This window comes from Podarcis filfolensis (genome assembly GCF_964270895.1).
Source record: "Podarcis filfolensis genome assembly, chromosome: 16".
NCBI lineage: Eukaryota > Metazoa > Chordata > Lepidosauria > Squamata > Lacertidae > Podarcis > Podarcis filfolensis.
The window spans coordinates 5,847,461-5,874,157 of record NC_139620.1 but is presented as its reverse complement, the minus strand read 5'-3'; the positions used below and the strand labels follow the sequence as shown (position 1 = coordinate 5,874,157).

Here is a 26,697-nt window from a genome sequence, read left to right as displayed (position 1 = left end):
TAGTCCTACTCGGAGGAGTTACCTTTTCCTTACTTATGCTGCATCTTGAAACCTCTCATGATAATACAAAGTTCTAGCAGAGTCTTCTTCAGCTCTCTTTTCTGAAAAGCCAGGAAGTCTTAGGATAGGACCTGCAAATAATAATATGAGGAGAATAAGGCTATCAGTGGCTTCTAGTTCCTTTTAGGTTCAGTTGCAGAATATGACAGAGCACTATCTTAGATATGTTACAAATCTGGAAGCTGGATTTCAGCAATACTTTTAGCATGGAGCCAATGTTGGGAACTCCATTATTCCATTTCCAGAAGGATAGCTATGTTTAAATTTATGATGGAGAACTTTTGAAACGACAATGGAACACTAGCTCTGCCCAAGGCATTAGAGAACAGCTGACAAAAGATAGGCATGACATATTACAAGGACAGGCAGAAACATCATGGACATAATTACCACACACAAGAACAAAGAGAGAGTTTGAATGCTTCACCTGTAGGACTATAAATCATTGAATGTATTAATGAGAATGGAAGTCATTAAAATTGCAGCTGCAGTATAAGGGTTTGCTATTCTGACTGGAATGTAATGGAAATTTGTAAGATTTTGGAATGCAGAAATGAAGTAAATAATCAAACCATCAATTCTAGCACGCATGGGAACAAGAAGTACAACAATGTGACAACATAGTATTGTATATAAACAGCAAAATGTATCATCTGAAGTGATAAACCAGAAATGGTAGTTGAGGGAAGTCAACAGGGAGGGGGGAAATTGGAAAATATATGTTTAGCAATGATATTGGATATTGGATATTTATTGAGAAAAGAAAATTAATAAAAAATATTTTTTTAAAAAATAAAAAAATTCTAGCTCTAGCACATGGGGGGGGGCACCTAAATTATATAATTTGGCTTTTGAATGATTGACATTTTTAATGGTATTATAATTTGGCATTGTTATAATGAAGCTTTTATTGGACTATTGCAATTGAAAACTAATAAAAAAAGTATTTTCAAAAATTTATGTTGTCATAAAAATATCCACAAAGCCTTTTGCCCTTATATATTGCATGTTTGGGGAACCTTTGGACCCCTAGATGCTGTTGGGAGTTGTAGTTCAGCAACACTGGAAGGGCCAACAGTTCCCTAAACCAAGCCTAGACTCACACTCTGATCAATCAGCGACCACATATTTAATGCCTTTGCAGAGGAATACCAGATACACTGAGTCCTTGAGGAGCTTGGATGAGATCTTGTGCGTCTCCTTACAGCAACTCCTGGAATGAAAATGGTGCAAAATGTATTGCTTTCCTTTCCATTTAGATCCAAAATCCCAGTCATATCTGAATAAACCATAGTAAGAATTTCTTGTTTCATCCCTGCTTCTTTTTGCCACCGGGGGAGGGAGAGAATTCCTCAAGCCTGACACAACAGTTCTATAAAATTTGTTAGGCTGAGAGGCAGTGACTGGTCCAAGGTGACCCACTGAGCTTCATGGCCAAGTGGAGATTTAAACCCTAGTCTCCCAGGTTCTAATCTTGACACTCTAACCACTACACCATGCTGGCTAATTAGATCCAAGAAGGTAAATAAACTCATATTTGGACAGATACCCATAGGAATACAATAGGTTGCAAGCAGCATAATGTTCTAATATTATTATTTACACCCCACCCATCTGACTGGGTTTCCCTAGCCACTCTGGGCGCCTCCCAACAGAATATTAAAAACACGATAAAACATCAGGCATTAAAAACTTCCCTGAACACTATAGTTAAACTGATTATTACAAAACATAACACAAAAAACCTATTTTCCATGAACCTGTTAGACTGTTTTACATGTATAATTTCATAATAAGTTAATTTAATAACTGTTTCTATAGACCAGATCTTTTCTCAAATCATTCATATATAGTAGGTAATATTTTTCCAGTTTTTAGCAGATGATTTTATATATTGGGGGGAGAGAGAGACTTAATTCAGTGTCCATTGTCCTTTTAAAAAATTGTCCTTTATATATAAATACATAAAAAGCAGGTGACATGCTCCTTTTGGTGACAGCTGACTTGACCTCAGGTGGAGCGAGAACATCACACACAGGTGCTCTGATGATACAGTGAACCTGTGAACATCTTCCCAAGCCTACGGATGCTGGAGGAATGTGAGATTCCAAAGGAAAAACTCAAAAAGAGGAAGAAAGGTGCCCTGAAGTCTTTGAGTTGTTGATCTCATCTTTTCCTATTGACTTATAAAAATATACACACATTGCTAATTGGAACACTTATATTAAAAGGAATGACCTCTAGCAAGAGAGCTCAGTTAGGATAACCAACTAGGGAGCAATCTTGTGCTGTTGAGTCACAATGGTGACGTTCAGCCGCATGGGTCCAATGAAAGTCTAGTCCCTCCTTTTGAGCATTTGAATCCATGAAGCTGTCCTTCTCAGGTGCCCTCTGGTGTGTGCTTGACATGAGGTTTACAATGTGATGAGCCTCAAATGCCTCTAATTATAGACCTTGGGAAAAGTCTCTTGAGGTGGAAGATGTGAACCAACACGACGAACATGGGATTGGGAGATGGAAAGCGCAGCACATAGACATGTGCTTTGGGTAGCAATGAAGAACGTGTCCATTCATTGGCGGTGCCTCATTTCCTAGGGGCTGGGTGTTTAGTCCTGTATAAAAAGATCTTCCATCCCCAAGCTCTTCACTCATTCGCTTGAATCTCGATTGTGCTTCCAAGTTCGGACTGCTGTACAAGGTAAGTTCGAATTTAATTGCCGGTTATTTGAATAGCATTAAACTTCTTACAGAAACCACATCCATAATTAGAGTTATTGGGTAGATTTACGGGAACTACCTGCAGGACAAGATCCATCAGGTTTTCTTCTTTACTACTTTATTCCACTTCATTCCTTAGAGAGTTTTTTTTTTCTTTCAGTAAGAGGAATGAATTTGCAAATAAATCCCTTTTCAGAATTCCGTTCCTTATTGTTAAATGTTCTACAGATAGTGTGAATGCTCTGAGATTTCTTTGGCTGAATTTTCACCTAATTCTGTATGGCTCTCATTGGCACTCCAGAATATTAGATTTCAAGGTTTTTTAAACAATCTTTTGAGTAACAGTCTTGCCATGTTGATTTGTGCTGGGCTCTCAGGCCATGGCTGAAAAAACAATAGGGTTCTCAAGTATAGTTTCTGCTAATTGTCAGGGAATTGGAATATACAGAAGGCATAACAAGAAGAGAAGATTGTATTGTGTGTTTCTCCATGCATGTATGGATGTGAGTACTGCATGGTTTGATTACTGAAACAAACTCTTCACTTTTTTCCAGCTCTGCTCCATCAAAATGGCCTGTTGTCAAAACAAGTCCCAATGCTGTTCCAAGTGTGGCTGCTCCCCTTGCTGCTGTTCACAGGGTCAGAGCTGTTCCAAATGCGGCTGCTCCCCTTGCTGCTGCCACAAGGCTAAATGCTGTTCCAAGTGTGGCTGTTCCCCCTGCTGCTGCCAAAAGTCCTCCTGCTGTTCCAAGTGTGGCTGCTCCCCTTGCTGCTGCCAAAAGTCCTCCTGCTGTTCCAAGTGTGGCTGCTCCCCTTGCTGCTGCCAAAAGTCCTCCTGCTGTTCCAAGTGTGGCTGCTCCCCCTGCTGTTGTCAAAAGTCCTCCTGCTGTTCCAAGTGTGGCTGTTCCCCCTGCTGTTGTCAAAAGTCCTCCTGCTGTTCCAAGTGTGGCTGCTCCCCCTGCTGTTGTCAAAAGTCCTCCTGCTGTTCCAAGTGTAGCTGCTCTCCATGCTGCTGTTCCCAATCTTGCTGTTCTCGATGTGGCTGCTCTCCCTGCTGTTGTCGCAAGTTGACCTGCTGCTCCAGGTGTGGCTGCTCCCCCTGCTGTTGCTCTTCCCAGTCCCGCTGCTGCTGCCCCCGCTGCTGCAACCAGTCCTGCTGCTCTCCGTGCTGCTGTTCCCGTTGTCGCCGCAGCCCCTGCTGCTGCTGCAATCAGTGTGGCTGTTCCCCCTGCTGCTGTTGCAACCAGAGTTGCTGTGTCCCCTGCTGCTGCGGCCAGACCTGCTGCTCTACTTACCAGTACAAGTGCTGAACTCTTTAGAAACTGCTAACGGGGCCTTCGATGCAAAAACAATTAAGTCAGCCCAGATCCTGGAAACAGAATCCGGGTTCCTGGTTAGAAGCTCAATACTCAGAATATTGGAATCAACATTAACACAAAGCAATATTTAAATGCATGCTGGTTGCCTTCCAGTTGAGCGAGATGCCTCAACCTTTGTCCCTGCCTCCTTCATGAAATTCTTCTCTTCAAAACCCCTAAAAGGGCCTTGATTTGTTCATGGAATATATATAGTGTTCTATGTTTTCCTTTCGGTGTATTGGGTGTGTTTTTCTCTCTGTAGCTCTTCCTAATGTCCACTGATTAAATTCTGAATTCCTGGCAGTGTCTTGTATTGTTGGTTGAAAAATTTTAGCTCAGTTGGAGGGTAGAGTGTCTGATTTATATGCACAAGGTCCCAGGTTCAAAACCCATCATGTTCAAGTGGGCCAGAGAATGTTCCAGCTCCAAAACCAATGGATTGATTCTGTATACGGTAACTTTCTATGTGCCTATCCAAAAGAACATCAGGCTTGTTCATGGAAGCTAAGGCCATCAATGCTAACTCACCCTGATGGCTGTGTTGCCCCTTCACTGTTGGGTCTCCTGATGTTCTCCAGCCCTTGTCACCATCTTCCTCAGTAGCTGCAAACCTTCACTTTTGAGCTTTATAGTGAATGAACTGCTCTACCATACTCAGTGATCCCAGTTATTGCCATGGCTCATTCTGATGCTCTAGCTGGCCAACATACTCCAGATATTTGTTACACAACTGTACTGTAGGCTCAGGATCATGTGCTGCCCATGTAATCAAGGCGTTGACCTTAAAATCCTTCAATGGCATCAGGATTATGTGTTGACAATGTAGCTCTCGAATCGGTTCTTTGATGTGTTGCTCACATAACTAAAGTGTTAGATTATGTCTTCACCACCATGTAACCAAAGAGTTGGTAGTATACTCTTTAATGAAGTGGTCAGGGAGAAATAGTTGCAACTGGATGGAAGAATGGAAAAGCTTCAGTGGACACCAAGCAGGGCACATTTCAGAAAATTTAGGTGACAGTCATTGGCTGTCCAATAATAATAATAAAAATATTTAGATTAGAGCCATTGATTTAATGGGCCTAAGTTATTCATGTCTATTAATTACAATGGGCATTCTCTGAGTAGGACTGACACTGAGTATAAACCAGTGAATTGCTGCTGATGAAGGCCCACTCAGAGTAAACCCACTGAAAAGACTTGCGCTAAGTTACTATTATTGATTAATTTCAATGGGTCTGCACTAAGTGAGAGTGACATTGTCTACAGCCCATTAATTCAGAACTCCAAAATCACTTTAATCTTTTGTTGATCTGGTTTCCTCAGGCTCATACATTGGTAGTGATAGTAGAAGTAGTACAATTTATTTGCTTCCCTTCACCCTAAGGTCCCAAGGTGGCTAACAACAATTAAAACACAGTAGTTGCTTCATAACACACAGAGTAGCCTACTAGGAAACATGCATTTCTGTTGCTGGAAACCACAGGAAGGGAGGGTTATATTGTGCTTGAATCCTGCTTGCAATTATCCAATGGGCATTTGGCTGACTACTGTGAGATCAGGATGGCAAATTAGATGAACTATTGGCCAGATCCAGAAGACTCTTCTTATTTTCTTAAGGTATCATTTTTTTGCAATGGGGGTCTCAAAATAGAGTAGGAAAAAAATTCCCTGAAATTTTTGAGATGTTGACCCCATCTTTTTCTATTGACTTATAAAAAAGATGTACACTTATTCTAATTACAGCACATGCATTAGAACAGTGATGGCCAGCCTTGGCCCTCCAGCTGTTTTGGGACTACAATTCCCATCATCCCTGACTACTGGTCCTGTTAGCTAGCGATGATGGGAGTTAAAGTCCCAAAACAGCTGGAGGGCCAAGTTTTTCCATCACTGCATTAGAAGGAATGAGCACAAGTAATGAATTTTGGACGGAGCAACTGTTGCTCCTCTTCTCATTGCACCCCATGCTGCTGGAACCAGTGTGGTTGTTCCCCTTGCTGCTGTTGCAACCAAGGTTGCTGCTCTCTTTGCTGCTGTGGCTCCAACTCCTGTTGCTCTTCTGGTCGCAATTTTTTCCAGACCAAATGCTGAGCTCCTTAGAAATTGCTAATGGCACTGCGGATGTAAAAACCAACTTGGAAGCCCAGCACCCGGAAGCAACATTCCACTGGCTGCTTGCCAACTCAACACCCGGAATGTCAGGAATATATATCTTTAAACCGCCTGGTTTTCTTCCCAGGCTTATCTCGCTGAGTTCAATGCCTCATTGCTGAGTTCAGTGTCTCTTCCTCCTTTGTGAAACTGTTGATTAATTCTTTTCAAAACTTATTCTAAATTTTCAGTGAAGCAGTCCTGACTTTTTCATGGAATAAATGGTGCTCTTATTATCCCCTTGGTGTTTGGTGTGTGATTGTCTCTGCCTAACTCTGGGACGCAGGTGGCACTGTGGTGAAAACCACTGAGCTTTCAGCTTGCCGATCGGAAGGTCAGCGGTTCAAATCCCTGCGACGGGGTGAGCTCCTGTTGCTCGGTCCCTGCTCCTGCCAACCTAGCAGTTCAAAAGCACATCAAAGTGCAAATAGATAAATAGGTCCCGCTCCGGCGGGAAGCTAAATGGCATTTCCGTGTGCTGCTCTGGTTTTGCCAGAAGCAGCTTAGTCATGCTGGCCACATGACCCGGAAAAACTGTCTGCAGACAAACATCAGCTCCATCGGCCAGTAAAGCGAGATGAGCACCACAACCCCAGAGTCGTCTGCGACTGGACGTAACTGTCAGGGGTCCTTTACCTTTACCTTCAACTCTGAAATGACTCCTACAATGAAATTCTGGAATCATGGCATGCTTTGCAAGGTGTTGTTGGTTCATTCTGTACTTCACAAAACTTTTCCTTGGGGGAAGGTCTATTGCTCAATGGAAGAGCCCCTGTTCTGCATGCAGAAGGTCCCTGCTTCTATCCGTGGCATGTCCAGGTAGGACACAGAGAGAAAAATCTATGACTGAAACCCTGGGGAACTGATAGCAGTTATTGTGGAGACAATACTAAGCTAAATGGGTTAGAGCAGTGATTCCCAAATGTTTGGGGGCCACCGCCTCCTTGATTCAAGAAACTCATCCCCGGTGCTCCCTGTAGTACCCAATAAAACCATTATTTTAAAAGCAGTTTCTGCAGCTCATGAAATAAGATAGCAAAATGAAAGTCAAAACAGCAACAATCTATTTGCATTAATTCAATTAATGCTATTTATTTTAATTCAATTTTTTTTATGAGCTAGCTTTTCAAAAATCTGATAGTTATTTACATTTCCAAGGGTAGGGTATAAATTCTATTGATAATAGCCAATAACAAGGCCCCTTTTTTTCAAAAAAGTATATTTTTATTGGAGAATTCTTACTTTACAAAAATATGTGCATTGTCTCTTTTTTCAAGCTGCGTCTTCTACAGATCAGTTTCATTTGTTGTTAGACATTAATGTTACCTACAGTGTTAGGTTAGGAAGAAAAGAGGAGGAAAGAGGGAGAGGGGGAATGGTGAGTGGGGTGGAGTCAGGTGGCAATGCTTCTATTATTCTACTTAGTGTAGGTGTGGGGCTTTGTGTCTGCATCACTTGTGTGGATTCTCTTACCCATGTGGTATAGTGGTTAAGAGCGGTGGACTCATAATCTGGTGAACCGGGTTCGCTTCCCTGCTCCTCCACATGCAGCTGCTGGGAGACCTTGGGCTAGTCACACTTCTCTAAAGTCTCTCAGCCTCACTCACCTCACAGAGTGTTTGTTGTGGGGGAGGAAGGGAAAGGAGATTGTTAGCCACTTTGAGACTCCTTAAGGAGAGGGAAAAGTGGGATATCAAGTCCAAACTCCCCCTCCCTTTCCCCCTCTCCTCCTCCTCCTCCTCTTCTTCTTCTTCTTCTTCTTCTTCTTCTTCTTCTTCTTCTTCTTCTTCTTCTTTCCACTACTGTATTTCTTTGGTGGTGAAAGAGGTTGGGGTAGCCTAGGGTGTGGTTGGTTGTCTTTGGTTTGGTGTAATGAGATTTGTTTTTGAGTGTGAATGGTGTGTGTGTGTTTGGATCAGGTTGCCTTCAGTCTTATTTACATGCACTTCTTACGTTGTAATATGGATTTTGCTCTTCCTTGAGTCCTGATCACTATAATTTTTAAAAATTCCCAATGACTGAATCATGAGCTTGTGTCCATCACACCACATCCACAACGGGACTGTAGAAGGTGAGCTGGTATTTTATGATGACCACAAAATGCTCCAAATGGCGATGTAGCCCAGAATCACGTCACTAAGAGTCCACATGAATCACTCCTATACTTCACACTTGGCCCTAGCCTTTTCCAAAATTTCATCCAATTTGGATGCATAAATGCAAGAAGTGGGCAAGAGAAGGCCATAGAAATGATCCGTGGCAATCAATGGCGAGTAACAGTCAAATAGGTGTAGGAGAAATGGATGCTATGTCATTCAGGTCATACCAGAGCTTGGAAAGTTCATTTTGAAAAGGAACTAGTTTTAGTTGAGTTTCAACATGTCCCAAAAGCAACTGATCCCAGTTCACATCCATCCCTTGACAAAACCAACTAAGCTGGTTGGGTCCACAGATGTTGTTGGACTACAACTCTCATCATCCTGACCCAGCCTAGGCAATGGTCAGGGATGATGGGAGTTGAAGAACACTTCTTTAACAAATAGAAAATCCCCCAACCTGATTTAAAAAAGAAGAAGGAACAAACACAAGCACCATCAACTGCAAAAATGGATGAGTGAATCGAAACCGTCCGAAGACCACAAAAATGAGTGGCATGTGTAAAAGGAGAGGGACATTTTGCAAAGGAGAAAACAAATTGCAGGAAGGTGTGATTGCTTTTGAAAGTGCAAGATGAGGTGGCAAGGGTTCTTTACAATCAAATGGTATATGCGTTTTATGAAAGAATGAACTCAAAATAAAGAAATAAAAATATTTATTTTTTGCTGAGAAAACTGATGCTACAAGACCCTGGGGGCACAATACCATCCCTGAACATGTTTCCCAATGATTTACAGAAGCAGAACTTTAGTTCGGCTACTAGTCGCGAAACCAGTTCTCAACAGGAAACCTGCATCATGAATCCGAAGAGCTTAAAGTTTGCAGTGAGCAAGTTTAGGTTGAGTCAGGCAGCTAATAGAGTACACACTGAAGAAATGAGTATGTGAAAATTACCAAAGAAGGAAATGCAAAATATCCATTGAGCTCAGTCCCTAATATTAGCCTGAAAAGATAATGAGGACTTCAAATCTCACATGTATCTTTAATATATATATATATATATATATATATATACACACACACACACACACACACACACACATACACTTTATTTTTAAAAATATATTGACTTAATGTTGTTTATTTGTATTTAAAACTGTTTAAATGTATCTGATTTTTTTTTTATTATTATTATTAAAATGTTCATTATTTGTTTATTTATCTTATTGCATTTATATCCCACGCTCATTAACTAATCCCCACAACAGCCTTATGAGGTAGGCTAGGCTGAGAGGCAGTGACTAGCTCAAGGTAACCAAGAGAGCATCATGGCCAAATAGGGATTTGAACCCTCAACTCCCTGGTCCTAGTCTAACCTTCTCAACACACAGGCTAATTAGATCCAAAAAAAGTAATATTTGGGCAGATTACAACAGACTGAAAGCATCATAACACTGGACATTATACTTAAGCACGGTGTTACAAAATGTAATGAAAAGACCCATTTTTTTACGAACCTATTACAGTACATTGCTTTCTATGTATTATTTTGTAATAGGTAAATGTAATCATTACTGCTATAACCAGAGAGTTTTTTCTTCTTCTCCAAATCATTCACACATAGTAGGTGATACATTTTCCAGTTGTTATCAGAGGATTTTATCTATTTGTTGGGGGGGGGGGATCACTGCAGTATTCAACATCCATTGCCTTAAAACCGTCCTTTGTATATAAATACAGTGGTACCTCAGGTTAAGAACTTAATTCATTCCGGAGGTCCGTTCTTAACCTGAAACTGTTCTTAACCTGAGGTACCACTTTAGCTAATGGGGCCTCCCACTGCCACCGCACCACCAGCGCATGATTTCTGTTCTCATCCTGAAGCAAAATTCTTAACCCAAGGTACTATTTCTGGATTAGCAGAATCTGTAACCTGAAGCGTCTGTAGCCTGAAGCGTCTGTAACCCGAGGTACCACTGTACATAAAAAAGCAGGTGACAAGCTCCTTTTGGTGACAGCTGACTTGACCTCAGGTGGAGTGAGAACATCACACACAGGTGCTCTGATGATACAGTGAACCTGTGAACATCTTCCCAAGCCTACGGATGCTGGAGGAATGTGAGATTCCAAAGGAAAAACTCAAAAAGAGGAAGAAAGGTGCCCTGAAGTCTTTGAGTTGTTGATCTCATCTTTTCCTATTGACTTATAAAAACGTACACACACTGCTAATTGGAACACTTAGATTAAAAGGAATGACCTCTAGCAAGAGAGCTCAGATGGTGTAACCAACTAGCGAGCAATCATGCGCTGTTGAGTCACAATGGTGACGTTCAGCCGCATGGGTCCAACGAAACGGTCCATTCCGTTCTTTCGAGCATTTGAATTCATGAAGCCGTCCTTCTCAGGTGCCCTCTGGTGTGTGCTTGACATGAGGTTTACAATTTTGAGCCTCAAATGCCTCTAATTATAGACCTTGAGAAAAGTCTCTTGAAGTGGAAGATGTGAACCAACACAACAAACATGGGATTGGGAGATGGAAAGCGCAGCACATAGACATGTGCTTTGGGGAGCAATGAGGAACGTGTCCATTCACTGGCGGTGCCTCATTTCCTAGGGGCTGGGTGCTTAGTCCTGTATAAAAAGATCCTCCTTCCCCAAGTTCTTCACTCGTTCACTTGAATCTCGATTGTGCTTCCAAGTTCCGACTGCTGTACAAGGTAAGTTCGAATTTAATTGCCGGTTATTTAGATAGCATTAAACTTCTTACAGAAACCATATACATAATTAGAGTTATTGGGTAGATTTACGGGAACTACCTGCAGGACAAGATCCATCAGGTTCTCTTCTTTATTGCTTCATTCCTTACAGAGATGTTTTTTTGCAGTAGAAGGAATTAACCTGCAAAAGGAAAAAAAAATCCCTTTGCAGAATTTCGTTCCTTATAGTCTATTGTTCTTCAGATATTATGTCATTTAGCTTTTTTGGCTAAATGGTCACTTAATGCTGGATATCTGTCGTGGGCATCCCAGACTAATAGACTTCAAGTTTCTATAATCTATTGAGTTCTGTCTTACCATGTTGATATGTGTTGGGCTCTCAGGCCACGGCTGAAATTACCATGGGGCTGTCAAGTATGGTTCCTGTAACTAATAATTGTCAGGAATTTGGAATATACTGAAGGCATAACAAGAACAGAAAAATGTATTGTGTGTTTCTCCATGTATGGATGGATGTGAGTACTGCATGGTTTGATTACTGAAACCAATTCTTCACTTTTTTCCAGCTCTGATCCATCAAAATGGCCTGTTGTCAAAACAAGTCTCAATGCTGTTCCAAGTGTGGCTGCTCTCCTTGCTGCTGTCAAAAGTCCTCTTGCTGTTCCAAGTGTGGCTGCTCCCCTTGCTGCTGCCACAAGTTTAAATGCTGTTCGAAGTGTGGCTGCTCTCCTTGCTGCTGCCACAAGTCTAAATGTTGTTCCAAGTGTGGCTGCTCTCCTTGCTGCTGTCAAAAGTCCTCTTGCTGTTCCAAGTGTGGCTGCTCCCCTTGCTGCTGCCACAAGTCTAAATGTTGTTCCAAGTGTGGCTGCTCTCCTTGCTGCTGCCACAAGTCTAAATGTTGTTCCAAGTGTGGCTGCTCTCCTTGCTGCTGTCAAAAGTCCTCCTGCTGTTCTAAGTGTGGCTGCTCCCCTTGCTGCTGTTCACAGGGTCAGAGCTGTTCCAAGTGTGGCTGTTCCCCTTGCTGCTGCCACAAGGCTAAATGCTGTTCCAAGTGTGGCTGCTCCCCCTGCTGCTGCCAAAAGTCCTCCTGCTGTTCCAAATGTGGCTGCTCCCCCTGCTGCTGCCACAAAGCTAAATGCTGTTCCAAGTGCGGCTGTTCCCCCTGCTGCTGTTCCCAGTCTTGCTGTTCTCGATGTGGCTGCTCTCCCTGCTGTTGTCGCAAGCTGACCTGCTGCTCCAGGTGTGGCTGCTCCCCCTGCTGTTGCTCTTCCCAGTCCCGCTGCTGCTGCCCCCGCTGCTGCAACCAGTCCTGCTGCTCTCCGTGCTGCTGTTCCCGTTGTCGCCGCAGCCCCTGCTGCTGCTGCAATCAGTGTGGCTGTTCCCCCTGCTGCTGTTGCAACCAGAGTTGCTGTGTCCCCTGCTGCTGCGGCCAGACCTGCTGCTCTACTTACCAGTACAAGTGCTGAACTCTTTAGAAACTGCTAACGGGTCCCTGGGTTTAAACAACAACAACAACAACAAGAAGAACAAGAACAAGAACAACAGCATGTCAGCCCAGATCTGGGCAGGAAAACCCAGCATTCTGGCTGCTAGCTCAACACTCAGAATATAGGGAACGTCATCATAAATACAATACTTAAAGACATGATGGTTACCTTCCCGTTGAGTGAGATGCCTCAACCTTTGTCCCTGCCTCCTTCGTGAAATTTAAGATTCTTCTCTTCAGAACATATTTCAAACCTCTAAAAGTGCCTTGATATGTTCATGAAATATATATGGTGTTCTATGTTTTCTTTTGGTGTATTGGGTGTAATTTCTCTCTCTAGCTCTTCCTTATGTCCACTAATAAAATTCTGAATTCCTGGCAGTGTCTTGTGTTGTCGATCATTGGTCTAACCCAGCCAGCTCTTCTTATCTTCTGGTTTTAAAGCCATCTTCCTGATCTGAGAGTTTTCTACATTCAATGCAACATTCCCTCGTGGTTGCTAGCAGATCATGCATTTAGCAGGCGTCCAGATGAGGAAGGTCCAATCCTGCGTACTCAATGTGCCTCTCAGTTTGATGATTATTACTTTATTTTACCCTGCTATTCATCTAACTATCTCATGATAGTGTACAGGATTCCTCATTTTATCTGTGGTAGAGAAATCAAGCTGATCTTTGAATACGGGTTTCCCCAGTTTATGGTAAATATTCTAGATATTAATACACCCCTAAGGTCTTTACAACATAAAATATACATCCATGTGTGGGTGTGGGTGTGTAAAGGTATCATCACACAACCTCCATTCGAAGATTTGTAGTGCTGGATTTGCCTGATATCAGGGTTGGATAGGGGAGCAAAAATGAAGGCAGGTTGCACAACAGCTCAATCCACAGTATTGGGGCTATTGCAGGGGTCAGCAAACTTTTCCAGCAGGGGGCCAGTCCACTGTCCCTCAGACCTTGGGGGGGGGGACAAGTATATTTTGAAGGGGGAAAAATGAACGAATTCCTATGCCCCACAAATAACCCAGAGATGCATTTTCAATAAAAGCACACATTCTACTCATGTAAAAACATGCAGATTCCTGGACCATCCGTGGGCTGGATTTAGAAGGCGATTGGGCCGGATCCGGGCCCCGGGCCTAGGTTGGCCTACCCATGGGCTATTGGGTAATGAGACAGGAAATTATTCGGTGATTTTGGAACAGGGTTGGAAAGGGACAGTTAAAAAAAAATACAAGAAAAAATAACAGAGATGAGAACAATATATGTTAACCAAAAATGGAGCTTTGCCCAACTCCCTCCTTGCTATTCTGAAACCTTGTTTTAAAGCACCAGTTTGCTGTTCAGCAAAGGTTTCAGTAGAAAGTCTCTCCAGACACCTTTGCCGCTTACTGGGTGGGTTCCACCACCAGCTGTCCCTTGGCTTGCCAACAGAGACTGTTCCACCACACCTGCCTTCTATTACTTTTTTAAAAATATATTATTAGTTTTACATATAATCACATTACGTAACATATCCTCTTCTTATAACTCTTTGGCTCAACTCAGCCTGCCAACTTCCCTCCCTCCCACCTAATGGTTTACAAAATTATATTTTGCATCCTTGCATTTCACTTCCTCTCATATTCTTGTTATATCATTAAATTACTCCACCTGAATAAGTAACAATTTCATCTTACAAATCTTCAGATAACCCTGCTAGTGATGTTAACTGCTTACAGTTGTCTTTCAAATATAATATAAATTTATTCCAGTCTTTTTGGAATGTTCGATCTTGCTGGTTCTGGATTCTTCCCGTCAGTTTTGCCAGTTCTATAAAGGCCATCAATTTCATCTGCCACTCTTCTTTTGTTGGTACTTTCCATTTTGGGGCAAACAAAATTCTTGCCGCAGTTGTTTCATATAAGAACAATTTGTTATCTTGTCTCAGTATCTCTTTACACACTATACCCAGTAAAAAAGCTTCTGGTTTTTTAACAAAAGCCTTCCATTTCTCCTTCATCCCAGGCCTTCTTGTCCTTCCCACCCTTTCTTACCATCTTCCTCAGTAGCTATAAGCTTCAGTTTTGAGCTTTCCAGTGTAGAATCTGTTCTATAGCACTCCATGATACCAGTTATGGCCATGACTCATTATCGTGCTCTAGCTGACCAACATACCCCAGGTATTTGTCATTCAACCATACTGTGGGCTGAGAATCAAGTGTTGGCCACGTAACCAATGTGTTCACCTCATAATCCTTCAGTGGAATTTGGTTTATGGGCTGGCAATATAACTCTGGAATAGGATCTTAGATGTGTTGCTCAAATAACTAAAGCATTGGCCATTCAAGTCTATGGTAGTGCCTGGGTTATGTGTTCATCACCACATGACCAAAGAGTTGGTCATATACATTTTTATGAAGTGGTCAGGGAGAAACAAATGCAACTGGGTGGAAGGAAGGGAAAGTTTCAGTAGAGACCAAGCAGGGTGCATTGCAAAACATTTGGGTGACAGACATTGGCTGTCCAAAAGTAGTCTTTTTCAGATTAGACCCATTGACTTAATCGGCCTAAGTTATTCATGTCTATTAATTTCAGCGGAAATACTCTGAGTAGGACTTATACAGACTATAACCCAGTGGACTGCTGCTGACAAAGGCTCACTCAGAGTAAACCCATTGAAATGAATTGACTTAAATTAGCAATATTGATTAATTTCAGTTTGTCTGCTCGAAGTGGGAGTAACATTGGATGTTGTTGTTGTTGTTTAGTCGTTTAGTCGTGTCCGGCTCTTCGTGACCCCATGGACCAGAGCACGCCAGGCACTCCTATCTTCCACTACTCCCACAGTTTGGTCAGACTCATGTTTGTAGCTTCGAGAACACTGTCCAACCATCTCGTCCTCCGTCGTCCCCTTCTCCTTGTGCCCTCCATCTTTCCCAGCATCAGGGTCTTTTCCAGGGAGTCTTCTCTTCTCATGAGGTGGCCAAAGTATTGGAGCCTCAACTTCACAATCTGTCCTTCCAGTGAGCACTCAGGGCTGATTTCCTTAAGAATGGATACATTTGATCTTCTTGCAGTCCATGGGACTCTCAAGAGTCTCCTCCAGCACCATAATTCAAAAGCATCCATTCTTCGGCAATCAGCCTTCTTTATGGTCCAGCTCTCACTTCCATACCTCACTACTGGGAAAGCCATGGCTTTAACTACACGGACCTTTGTTGGTAAGGTGATGTCTCTGCTTTTAATGAACCTGTCTAGGTTTGCCATCGCCTTTCTCCCAAGGAGCAGGCGTCTTTTAATTTCGTGGCTGCTGTCACCATCTGCAGTGATCATGGAGCCCAAGAAAGTAAAATCTCTCACTGCCTCCATTTCTTCCCCTTCTATTTGCCAGGAGGTGGTGGGACCAGTGGCCATGATCTTAGTTTTTTTGATGTTGAGCTTCAGACCATATTTTGCGCTCTCCTCTTTCACCCTCATTAAAAGGTTCTTTAATTCCTCCTCACTTTCTGCCATCAAAGTTGTGTCATCTGCATATCTGAGGCTGTTGATATTTCTTCCGGCGATCTTAATTCCGGCTTGGGATTCATCCAGCCCAGCCTTTCGCATGATGAATTCTGCATATAAGTTAAATAAGCAGGGGGACAATATACAGCCTTGCCGTACTCCTTTCCCAATTTTGAACCAATCAGTTGTTCCATATCCAGTTCTAACTGTAGCTTCTTGTCCCACATAGAGATTTCTCAGGAGACAGATGAGGTGATCAGGCACTCCCATTTCTTTAAGAACTTGCCATAGTGTGCTGTGGTCGACAAAGTCAAAGGCTTTTGCATAGTCAATGAAGCAGAAGTAGATGTCTTTCTGGAACTCTGTAGCTTTCTCCATAATCCAGCGCATGTTTGCAATTTGGTCTCTGGTTCCTCTGCCTCTTCTAAATCCAGCTTGCACTTCTGGGAGTTCTTGGTCCACATACTGCTTGAGCCTGCCTTGTAGAATTTTAAGCATAATCTTGCTAGCGTGTGAAATGAGTGCAATTGTGCGGTAGTTGGAGCATTCTTTGGCACTCCCCTTCTTTGGGATTGGGATGTAGACTGATCTTCTCCAATCCTCTGGCCACTGCTGAGTTTTCCAAATTTGCTGGCATATTGAGTGTAGCACCTTAACAGCATCATCTTTTAAAATTTTAAATAGTTCAGCTGGAATATCATCACTTCCACTGGCCTTGTTATTAGCAATGCTTCCTAAGGCCCATTTGACTTCACTCTCCAAGATGTCTGGCTCAAGGTCAGCAACCACACTACCTGGGTTATACGAGACATCCATTTCTTTCTGGTATAATTCCTCTGTGTATTCTTGCCACCTCTTCTTGATGTCTTCTGCTTCTGTTAGGTCCTTTCCACTTTTGTCTTTTATTATGGTAATCTTTGTATGAAATGTTCCTTTCTTATCTCCAGTTTTCTTGAACAGATCTCTGGTTCTTCCCATTCTATTGTTTTCCTCTATTTCCTTGCATTGCTCGTTTAAGAAGGCCTTCTTGTCTCTCCTTGCTATTCTTTGGAAATCTGCATTCAATTCCCTGTATCTTTCACTATTTCCCTCGCATTTTGCTTGCCTTCTCTCCCCCGCTATTTGTAAGGCCTTGTTGGACAGCCACTTTGCTTTCTTGCATTTCCTTTTCATTGGGATGGTTTTAGTTGCTGCCTCTTGTATAATGTTACGAGCCTCCATCCATAGTTCTTCAGGCACTCTGTCCACCAAATCTAAATCCTTAAACCTGTTCCTCACTTCCACTGTGTATTCATAAGGAATTTGACTTAGATTGTATCTTGCTGGCCCAGTGGTTTTTCCTACTTTCTTCAGTTTAAGCTTGAATTTTGCTATAAGAAGCTGATGATCTGAGCCACAGTCAGCTCCAGGTCTTGTTTTTGCTGACTGTATAGAGCTTCTCCATCTTTGGCTGCAGAGAATATAATCAATCTGATTTTGATGCTGCCCATCTGGTGATATCCATGTGTAGAGTCGTCTCTTGTGTTGTTGGAAAAGAGTGTTTGTGATGACCAGCTTGTTCTCTTGGCAGAACTCTATTAGCCTTTGCCCTGCTTCGTTTTGGCCAAACTTGCCCGTTGTTCCTTTTATCTCTTGACTCCCTACTTTAGCATTCCAATCCCCTATAATGAGAAGAACATCCTTCTTTGGTGTTATTTCTATAAGGTGTTGTAAGTCTTCATAGAATTGGTCAATTTCAGTTTCTTCAGCACCAGTGGTTGGTGCATAAACTTGGATTACTGTGATGTTAAAAGGTCTCCCTTGGATTCGTATCGAGATCATTCTATCATTTTTGAGATTGCATCCCAGTACAGCTTTTGCCACTCTTTTGTTGACTATGAGGGCCACTCCATTTCTTTTATGGGATTCTTGCCCACAGTAGTAGATGTGATGGTCATCCGAATTGAATTCACCCATTCCCGTCCATTTTAGTTCACTGATGCCCGAGATGTCAATATTTATTCTTGCCATCTCATTTTTGACCACATCCACTTTACCAAGGTTCATGGTTCTTACATTCCAGGTTCCTATGCAATATTTTTCTTTACAGCATTGGACTTTCCTTTCGCTTCCAGGCATATCCGCAACTGAGCGTCCTTTCGGCTTTGGCCCAGCCACTTCATCAGCTCAGAATCAGCTCTGTTGCATTAACTTGTACTTGTCCTCCGCTCTTCCTCAGTAGCATGTACTTGTACTTGCATTAACTTGTACTTGCCCTCCGCTCTTCCTCAGTAGCATGTTGGACGCCTTCCGACCTGAGGGGCTCATCTTCCAGTGTCATAACTTTTATATGCCTGTTGTCTTTGTCCATGGAGTTTTCTTGGCAGGGATACTGGAGTGGCTTGCCGGTTCCTGCTCCAGGTGGATCACGTTTGGTCAAAACTCTCCACTATGACCTGTCCATCTTGGGTGGCCCTGCACGGCATAGCTCATAGCTTCTCTGAGTTATTCAGAGCAAGGCAGTGATCCATGAAGGGGGTAACATTGGATGCTGCCCACTAATTCAGAACTCCAAAATTACTTTGATCTTTTGTTGATCTGGTTAGAGTAGTTGCTTTATGTGGCACCATGAGCAAGGACAAAATCTGGCGCCCGCTTCTAAATATTTCTTCTTTTCACAACAATTCATTCATTTATTATTTTGAAACTCTCTTGGCTTGGCGCCCTGTGCAGTGGAGCCACCTAGACAGCACTAGATTCAGCACTGGGCTTAGATTCTTTGATTTCCACAGTTCTGCTCTCTATATAACTTAGTTGTCTACAATCCTGTGTGTTCATCACGTAAGCAAAGCTTCAAGAACATAACCCCTACAGTAGCTTCTTAAACCTACATTGAACATACTCTTCACTCTTATCCAGAGGGAAGAGATGAGACAGCAGGAAAAAACAAAATTCTGTTGCATTAAATGTCCTGAAATTTGTTTTATTGGGTGGATCTACATGCTCTCCATGCTTACCCAGAGGGAAGAGATTAAAAATGCTACACAGATTTCTGAAAGCAGATGAGGACATGAGTCTTTTGGTAGCAGCTGACATTTTCTTGTATGATGCAGAACATGACACAGGCCCTCTGATGGTACAGTGAGAAACACAAAATTCTGCTGCTGGAAATCACAGGAGTGGAGGGTATTAAAGTGCTTGAATCCTGCTTGCATGTTTCCCATGGGGAGATCTGGTTGACCACTGTGAGAACAGGATAGTGGACTAGATGAGCCATTGAGTTGATCCAGTATATTCTTCTTACATTTTTATGGTATCATTTGGGGGTGGGGGTGTTACGATATTCCGTTCCACCCTAAGAGGAACAGGCTGTTGTGTGTCACATGACTGTTTACACTCCAGCACAGCTTGCTGGGAACTTCTGTTTGTGTATAGCTTTTGCTTATGCCGCTTGCTTTTGGACACGAAAGGGAGAAGACATGTTTTTCCTTTGTCCTGATGCTGAATAAACTGCTTGTAAATATGCTTTACACAGCCTCTATCTGCCCTTCTGTTGCGAAGAGTTTTTTACTCTGTTGGCTTGTGTGCTCAGCTTCTGAAGGCTTCTGAAGCTCGAGGCGCAGTTACATGCTGATCCAAGGACCGGAGATCGCCCGGCAACCGACCAGTGGGCTGGAGTGAGCTGGGGACCTGCCAAATGCCCCCACTTCCTTGGAAGCATCCCATCAGGGGGGAGGGCACAGAAGAGGAGTGAAAAAAATACCCTGATGTCTTTGAGATGTTGATCTCACCTTCTGTGATGGCCTGGGAATCTGATTCAGAGGCTGAACCGGAGGAATCCCAGCCTGCACAGGAGTCCCTGCCTCCAGGGCTGGCTGAACTGGGGCAGGGCCTTGATTCTGAAGCGCCTGCACCTGTGCCGGATCCTCAGGAGCAGGCACCAGGTGAATCCACTCTGGCTCCGGAGGTGGTTGAGGACTCGGTGCCTACAGGTGAGTCTCCCCCTGGGCCCAGTAACCCTTCGGCCTCTCCTGAACTGCAGAGGCTCAGGGCAGAGAGGCGAAGGAAACTGGTTTCTCCCAGGAGGAGTGCTCGCCTTAAGGCCAGGAGAGGCGGGTCTCCTGGGGGCCGGGACCGCCCCTGGCCTCAGAGAAGATAAAGGCCAGTCAGCCCGGTCCCAGGTTGCGGGAGCAACGTCGTTGATGAGCTGTTTTGGCCAGCATCCAGTCCTGTTCCCCCAGAGTTCCTGTCCTTGCCCGGCTTCTCGCTGTGGACCCTGCTTTGCCCGAGGAGGACTGTCTGGCGACCCTCAACTCAGGTCCTGGACCTCGCCCCACGGTAACCTCCCCCCTGGACCAGCACACCTTCGCCTTTTGACTTACAAACCTGAACACGTGTTGCAGATCACAGCACCTAGATTAAAAGGAATTTATGAGCTCAAGCAATGAAACTCAGATGGAATAACAAACTACTGAGCAATCCTGCGCTGTTGTGTCATGGGGATGTTCAGCCACATGGATCCAATGAGAAGGTCCATTCCATTCTTGCCAGTGTTGCTATTCAAGAAACCACCCTTTTGAAGTAACCTCAACAAAGTGTGTGCGATGTGAGGATTATAGCGTGATAAGCTTCAAATGCTGCCTAATTACAGACCTTGGGAAATTGCTGTCATCGTGGAAGATGTGAATAAACTCAACGAATATGTGATTGGTAGATAATGGATGCAACACATAAACATGTGCTCTGAGTAGCAATGAAGCATGAGTCCATTCATTGATGGTGCTTCCTTGATGGTGCTCTTGGAGCTCTTTAAAAGGATCCTCTGTATCTGAGCTCTTTACTTGTTGACTTGAATCTCCATTGAGCTGACAAGTTCTGACGGCTGTACAAGGTAAGGTCAATTCAGTTGCTAGGAGACTGATAATTTAGGTAGCATATAATGTCTTCCAGAACCCCAGTACTGAAATTTTTGCTATTGGGTGGATCTACCAAAAATACTTGAAGGATCAGATTCATCAGGTTGTCTACTTTACTGATAGAATATGGGTTATTCCTTTAGCTGGGAATGTTCTTTGCTGCGATTGAGAACCATACATTTCTGATGGCAACTATTTAAATCTTCTGAGACTGTTCAGATAGTTTCTGAATATTGACCTAATACTGGATAGATGCTTTCTATAGATGATAGTTGGCAAACAATCTTATATTTTATGAGAAAAAGTTACAGAGCTCACATATAATGTGTGGCTTAGTTAGTTAGTTAGTTAGTTAACTGATGAAAAGGGTATTTCATGCCTGAAAACATCTGATGGTTGGTATGCAATATTATTTGAATGGATTTGACAGCAACTATCCATATCTGAAGGCTACTTAAATAATATGGAACACATTGAAAGTGTTAAGTTGCTCAGGTTTCAAATTCAGAGGGAGTGGGGAGGGAATCACATTCAAACTATTGATTTTGATTGCATATTAAAAACTCAAGTGATGAACTTTTGGAATGTTCAGTAAAGATGAATTATGTATTCCATTTCTACCTTCAGTTGAAAAAGCTAAAATATTATACAGACATAATTAATTTAATTATAAATTATTGAATAATAGAATAAACAATTATAAAATAATAATAATAAGGGTGAACCATAATGAAAGGATCCTGAACAGAGAAGCACTCTAGGTAAATCATGACTTCCAAGTTGTACACATGCTGAACAATGCATGGATGAGAACATATCATGGGTTGATTACAATAAATCCTTATTTGTTTCTTTCAGCTTCACTCCCTCAAAATGTCCTGTTGTGGAGGCCAGAGTTCCCGCTGTTCCAAGTGTGGCTGCTCCCCCTGCTGCTGCCAAAGCCGTCAAGTCTGTTCCAGATGTGGCTGCTCTCCCTGCTGCTGCCACAAGCGCAGCTGCTGTTCTAGATGTGGCTGTTCTCCCTGCTGCTGCCAAAGCCGTCAAGTCTGTTCCAGATGTGGCTGCTCTCCCTGCTGCTGCCACAGGCGCAGCTGCTGTTCCAGATGTGGCTGCTCCCCATGTTGTTGCTCTAGCCGCGGCTATTGCAACCAGTCTCGCTATACTTGCCAGCAGTACAAGTTCTGAGCACTTTAGAAATTGCTACCTGGGCTCTGGATTTGAAGCTTGATAGCAATCCTAACACCCAGAAGCGAATGCCAGCTTGCTGTTTGCCAGCTCAAAACCTGAGATCAAGGTCAAAAAAATATGTATTTAATGCCTGCTTGTTGCCTTCCTGAGTTAACCTCATTGAGGTTGATGCTTCTAGCTTCATTCCCGCAACCTTCAGGAAACTGGAATTCTTCTCTTCAATCAGTCTCAAAAATCCAGATGAAAGAGTCTTTTTTTCTTGAAATAGATGGTGCTTTCATTTTCTCCATGGTGTCTGGGATATGAATGAATAAATCTGAATTCATGGCAATGCCTTGTGCTGTTGGTCTGGTCTGTCTTCCTTGTAATCACCATCCATCCATTCACCACCACCATCATTTATTAAATTTATATATTGCCCTTCATTCAAAGATCAAAGGGTACTTCACAACATAAAAACACAAACTGAAAACACAAAATACATAATAAAACAAAGAAGAGTAAAACAATGTGATAACACACACACACACACACACACAGAGAGAGAGAGAGAGAGAGAGAGAGAGAGAGAGAGATTCAAAAGGCCATAAAATGTTAATCAACCAAACATCTGGTTAAAGAAATATTATATTTTTTTTAAATTTCAGTGGGTCTCCTCTTTGTTGTCAACTGAGTTTTGCCAACTCAGGAAATGACCAACATTGCTCCTTGTACTGTTGGTCTGGTCTGTTTCTCATGAAATCACCACCTATTCATCATCATCATCATCATTTAATAAATTTGTGTACTGCTGTTCATCCAATTCACAACATAAAAACACAAAAACGAAACACAAAATACACAATAAAACAAAGAAAAAAGCAAAAGAAACTGATACTCGCCTCTGACAAACACATTTAAAAGGACATAGAATGTTAATCAGCCAAACACCTGGTTAAAGAGTTCATCATCATCATAATTTATTATATACACCCTGCCCATCTAGTTGGGTTTCCCCATCCACTCTGGGCGGCTTCCAACAAAACACTAAAATACAATAACCTAGTAAACATTAAAAACTTCCCTAAACAGATATTGTCATTTGTTAAATTTCAGTGGGTGTCTTTGGGGAATAACTTAGACCACATTCATGCAGCATGTCTGAAGCACTCTGGTGCTATTTTGATAGTCATTGCTTCCCTCAAAGAAACCTGGGAGCTGTCACTTGTTATGGGTGCTGAGAGTTGTCAGGAGATCTCTGTTCCCCTCCCAGAGCTTCAATTCTCAGGGGAGCTTAACAATCCATTTTCCTGGGGAACTCAAGGAATTGTAGCTCCTGGAGGGGAATAGGCTGTCCCATGACGACTCCCAGCACCCTTAAGAAATGACAACTCCCAGAATTCTAGGGGGAACCTATGACTGCTAATGATGTATCACAGTACTTGAAAAATATGGTTTGAATGTGGCCTTGGTTGAATACGATACAAAGGTCTTGCCATGACTGTGAAATGGGATGACATCGGATGTCAGGGTTGGTTTATGAATAGGTGGAGAAACCTTCTCCAGCCAAATGGCTGCATTCCAGCCTGGGCAATTAATAAAACACAGCTCTGGTGCCCTTCTGAGTACATAGGTCCCTGCTAATGCAACTCTGCCATTCCAGTGGAAGTTGGGGCAAAACTCCAATAAAAACATTAAGAGTATTATAATAATAATAATAATAATCACATCCCCCTCATACTCATATCCTGATATTTCAACTTGGAAAGACAATGGTAGGTATTTTTTCTAAATTCCCCCATAATTTGGCCAATCAATTATTTGCACTCATCAGCCAATTCCATTCCAATGCTGTGGCTATGGCAAAACTTCTCAACAAAGAAGGAGGAGGGAGAGAGAACCGGAATAAAGGGAGGCCACACAACTTTCCTCCTTGCAGAGAAGCAACTGTGACAAACACTTCTGAACCAAGATAAAACACTTACGTATTAATAACTTCATATTTTTTATAAAAGTATGTATATACACCACTATTCATAAAAAATATCACAGCAGTTCACAAATGTACATAATACTATACAAAAAAGCCATATAGAAAGTCAAACTGAGAGATCAGCAAACTCTTGTGGAAAGATGTATTCCTAATTTCCAGCATCAGCCTGACAGAATAGAGAAGAAGAAGAAGAAGAAGAAGAAGAAGAAGAAGAAGAAGAAGAAGAAGAAGAAGAAGAAGAAGAAGAAGAGTAGTAGTAGTAGTAGTAGTAGTAGTAGTAGTAGTAGTCTGGATTTGATATCCCGCTTTATCACTACCCTAAGGAGTCTCCAAGCGGCTAACATTCTCCTTTCCCTTCCTCCCCCACAACAAACACTCTGTGAGGTGAGAGGGGCTGAGAGACTTCAAAGAAGTGTGACTGGCCCAAGGTCACCCAGCAGCTGCATGTGGAGGAGCGGAGACGCGAACCCGGTTCACCAGATTACGAGTCTATTGCTCTTAACCACTACACCACACTGGCTCTCAGACTTCAGGAGGTGTTTAAAAGTTGAAACAGAAGGTTCCTGCTGAACTGGGCAGATAACACTAAAGGTTTGGTTTCCTGTTGTCAAGTAAGTCTTGCCAACTCAGGAAAAGAGCAACGATGCTCTTCCTACAGATGATCTTGGTGACTGAGCTGAGATACCAGGGTTCAGGTGGTCTCTGGACCTCAGCTGTACAGGGCTTTGTAAAGTAACACAAGGACCTTGAACCTGCCTCAGGGGTAGATGGGCAGCCAGTAAATAAGCTTTAACGATGGTATTACGAGATGCCACCATCAGCCAGATGCCTCCATCGGCAATGTAGCTGGCACATTCTGCACCAGTTGAAGTTTCCAACCCAGCCCAAAAGGGCAGCACCACATACAGCACACTGCAGTTTTCCAGCCTTGAGGCTACACACATGTGGTCATGTTTTCAGTTAGTTAGGAGCAAATGGCAGTATTCAACTAAACAATTGCATAAGTATAATGACTTCCACTTGGGCAATGAAACTTTCCCCCTAACCACCCCTGTGTGTGACCCGCACCATCCTCAAATCTGCTCCACAGGTTGGGGAAAACCCCTGAAAATATACATAAACCCCCAGAAAAAGCAAAACGGCTGGTAATGATGGGAGTTAGAGTCCAGCAACACCTGGAGGACTGCAGATCCCCTAACCATGACAAACAGGGGATGGGGGACACCTTCTCAATATTTCAAACATTTCAAAGGTAGTCAGAAAAAGAATTGTTTGTTTACTATGCTGCTAAGGCTCCAGGAGTCAAGGTTTAACCAGAACAATGAAAATGATTGCTGAAAGGCTACATCATATTGTTACAATCCAATTCTTTTCACATATAAAGTCATGAGTTCCTAGATTTCACACATAACTTCCAGCTCATCTTCTGAACGTGGGTGTTAGGTGTGATAACCATGAGGTCTTGCATCACAAGCACATCATTGGATCTTAGCCAGAGGGTTTGAGGTAGTACTGATGACAGTACTTGCGTAGAAGAGCAATTACTAAAATCAGGCTTGGCTTCATCTAACCAAAGTCCATCCGGTACAGAGTTCTGTTTTCAATAGAGGACAGCAAGGTGCAAATAAGCAGAACATGAAAGACACACACCCTTTCTTCTTGTTTGCCCATCCTCCTCCTTCTCAGAGATACACAACATTTGGGACAGTTTAGTGTAGAGGAAAGCTGCGATAGAGGTGACATGGCATTAAAAAGGTAAAGGTAAAGGTAAAGGTAAAGGTAAAGGTAAAGGTAAAGGTAAAGGTAAAGGTACCCCGACCATTAGGTCCAGTCATGACCGACTCTGGGGGTTCGGCGCTCATCTCACTTTACCGGCCGAGGGAGCCGGCGTACAGCTTCCAGGTCATGTGGCCAGCATGACTAAGCCACTTCTGGCGAACCAGAGCAGCGCACGGAAATGCCGTTTACCTTCCCTCCAGAGCGGTACCTATTTATCTACTTGTACTTTGTGCTTTCAAGCTTCTAGGTTGGCAGGAGCAGGGACCGAGCAACAGGAGCTCACCCCGTTGCGGGGATTCGACCGACCGACCTTCTGATTGGCAAGTCCTAGGCTCAGTGGTTTAACCCACAGCGCCACCCGCGTTTATGTATTGGAGAAAGCCAATAGGGAAAATCGTTTTCTCCTTCTCTCGTAATTCTACTACTTATGGACATCTAATAAGGCTGAATATTGGAAGATTCAGGGTCAATACAAGCATTTCTTCAAACCACACATAGTTAAACTATGGAATTCATTTGCACAGGAGGCAGTGATGGCCACCAACTTGGGTGGCTTTAAGAGAGGATTGGCCAGTAGCCATGATGGCATTTCTGTGCCTCCACAATTCAAGGCAGCCGTGCTTCTGAATGCCAGATTCTGGACACAACAGGAGGGTAGAGTCACTCAGGTGTTCAGATCCTGATGGTGAGCTACCAGTTGGGAGATCTGGTTGGTTATTGTGAGAACAGGATACTGGGCTGGATGGGCCATTGTCCTGCTCCAGTAGCCTCTTCTGATGGGGAGA

At 42.9% G+C, this 26,697-nt stretch overlaps 4 long non-coding RNA genes across 4 annotated transcripts; all 4 read left to right on the top strand.

Annotated features, from left to right (window-relative positions):
- Positions 1–457: 457 nt before the first annotated feature.
- Positions 458–24,563, top strand: LOC310752036. The gene is made up of 2 exons (XR_014542812.1): positions 458–489; positions 24,312–24,563. It is a non-coding gene; the product is annotated as an uncharacterized lncRNA (long non-coding RNA).
- LOC310751956 lies at positions 2,346–4,439 on the top strand. The gene is made up of 2 exons (XR_014542719.1): positions 2,346–2,758; positions 3,333–4,439. It is a non-coding gene; the product is annotated as an uncharacterized lncRNA (long non-coding RNA).
- LOC310751620 lies at positions 10,607–11,891 on the top strand. Its single transcript, XR_014542636.1, has 2 exons — positions 10,607–11,104; positions 11,671–11,891. It is a non-coding gene; the product is annotated as an uncharacterized lncRNA (long non-coding RNA).
- On the top strand, positions 20,853–22,492 carry LOC310751934. The gene is made up of 2 exons (XR_014542692.1): positions 20,853–20,948; positions 21,832–22,492. It is a non-coding gene; the product is annotated as an uncharacterized lncRNA (long non-coding RNA).
- Positions 24,564–26,697: the final 2,134 nt, after the last annotated feature.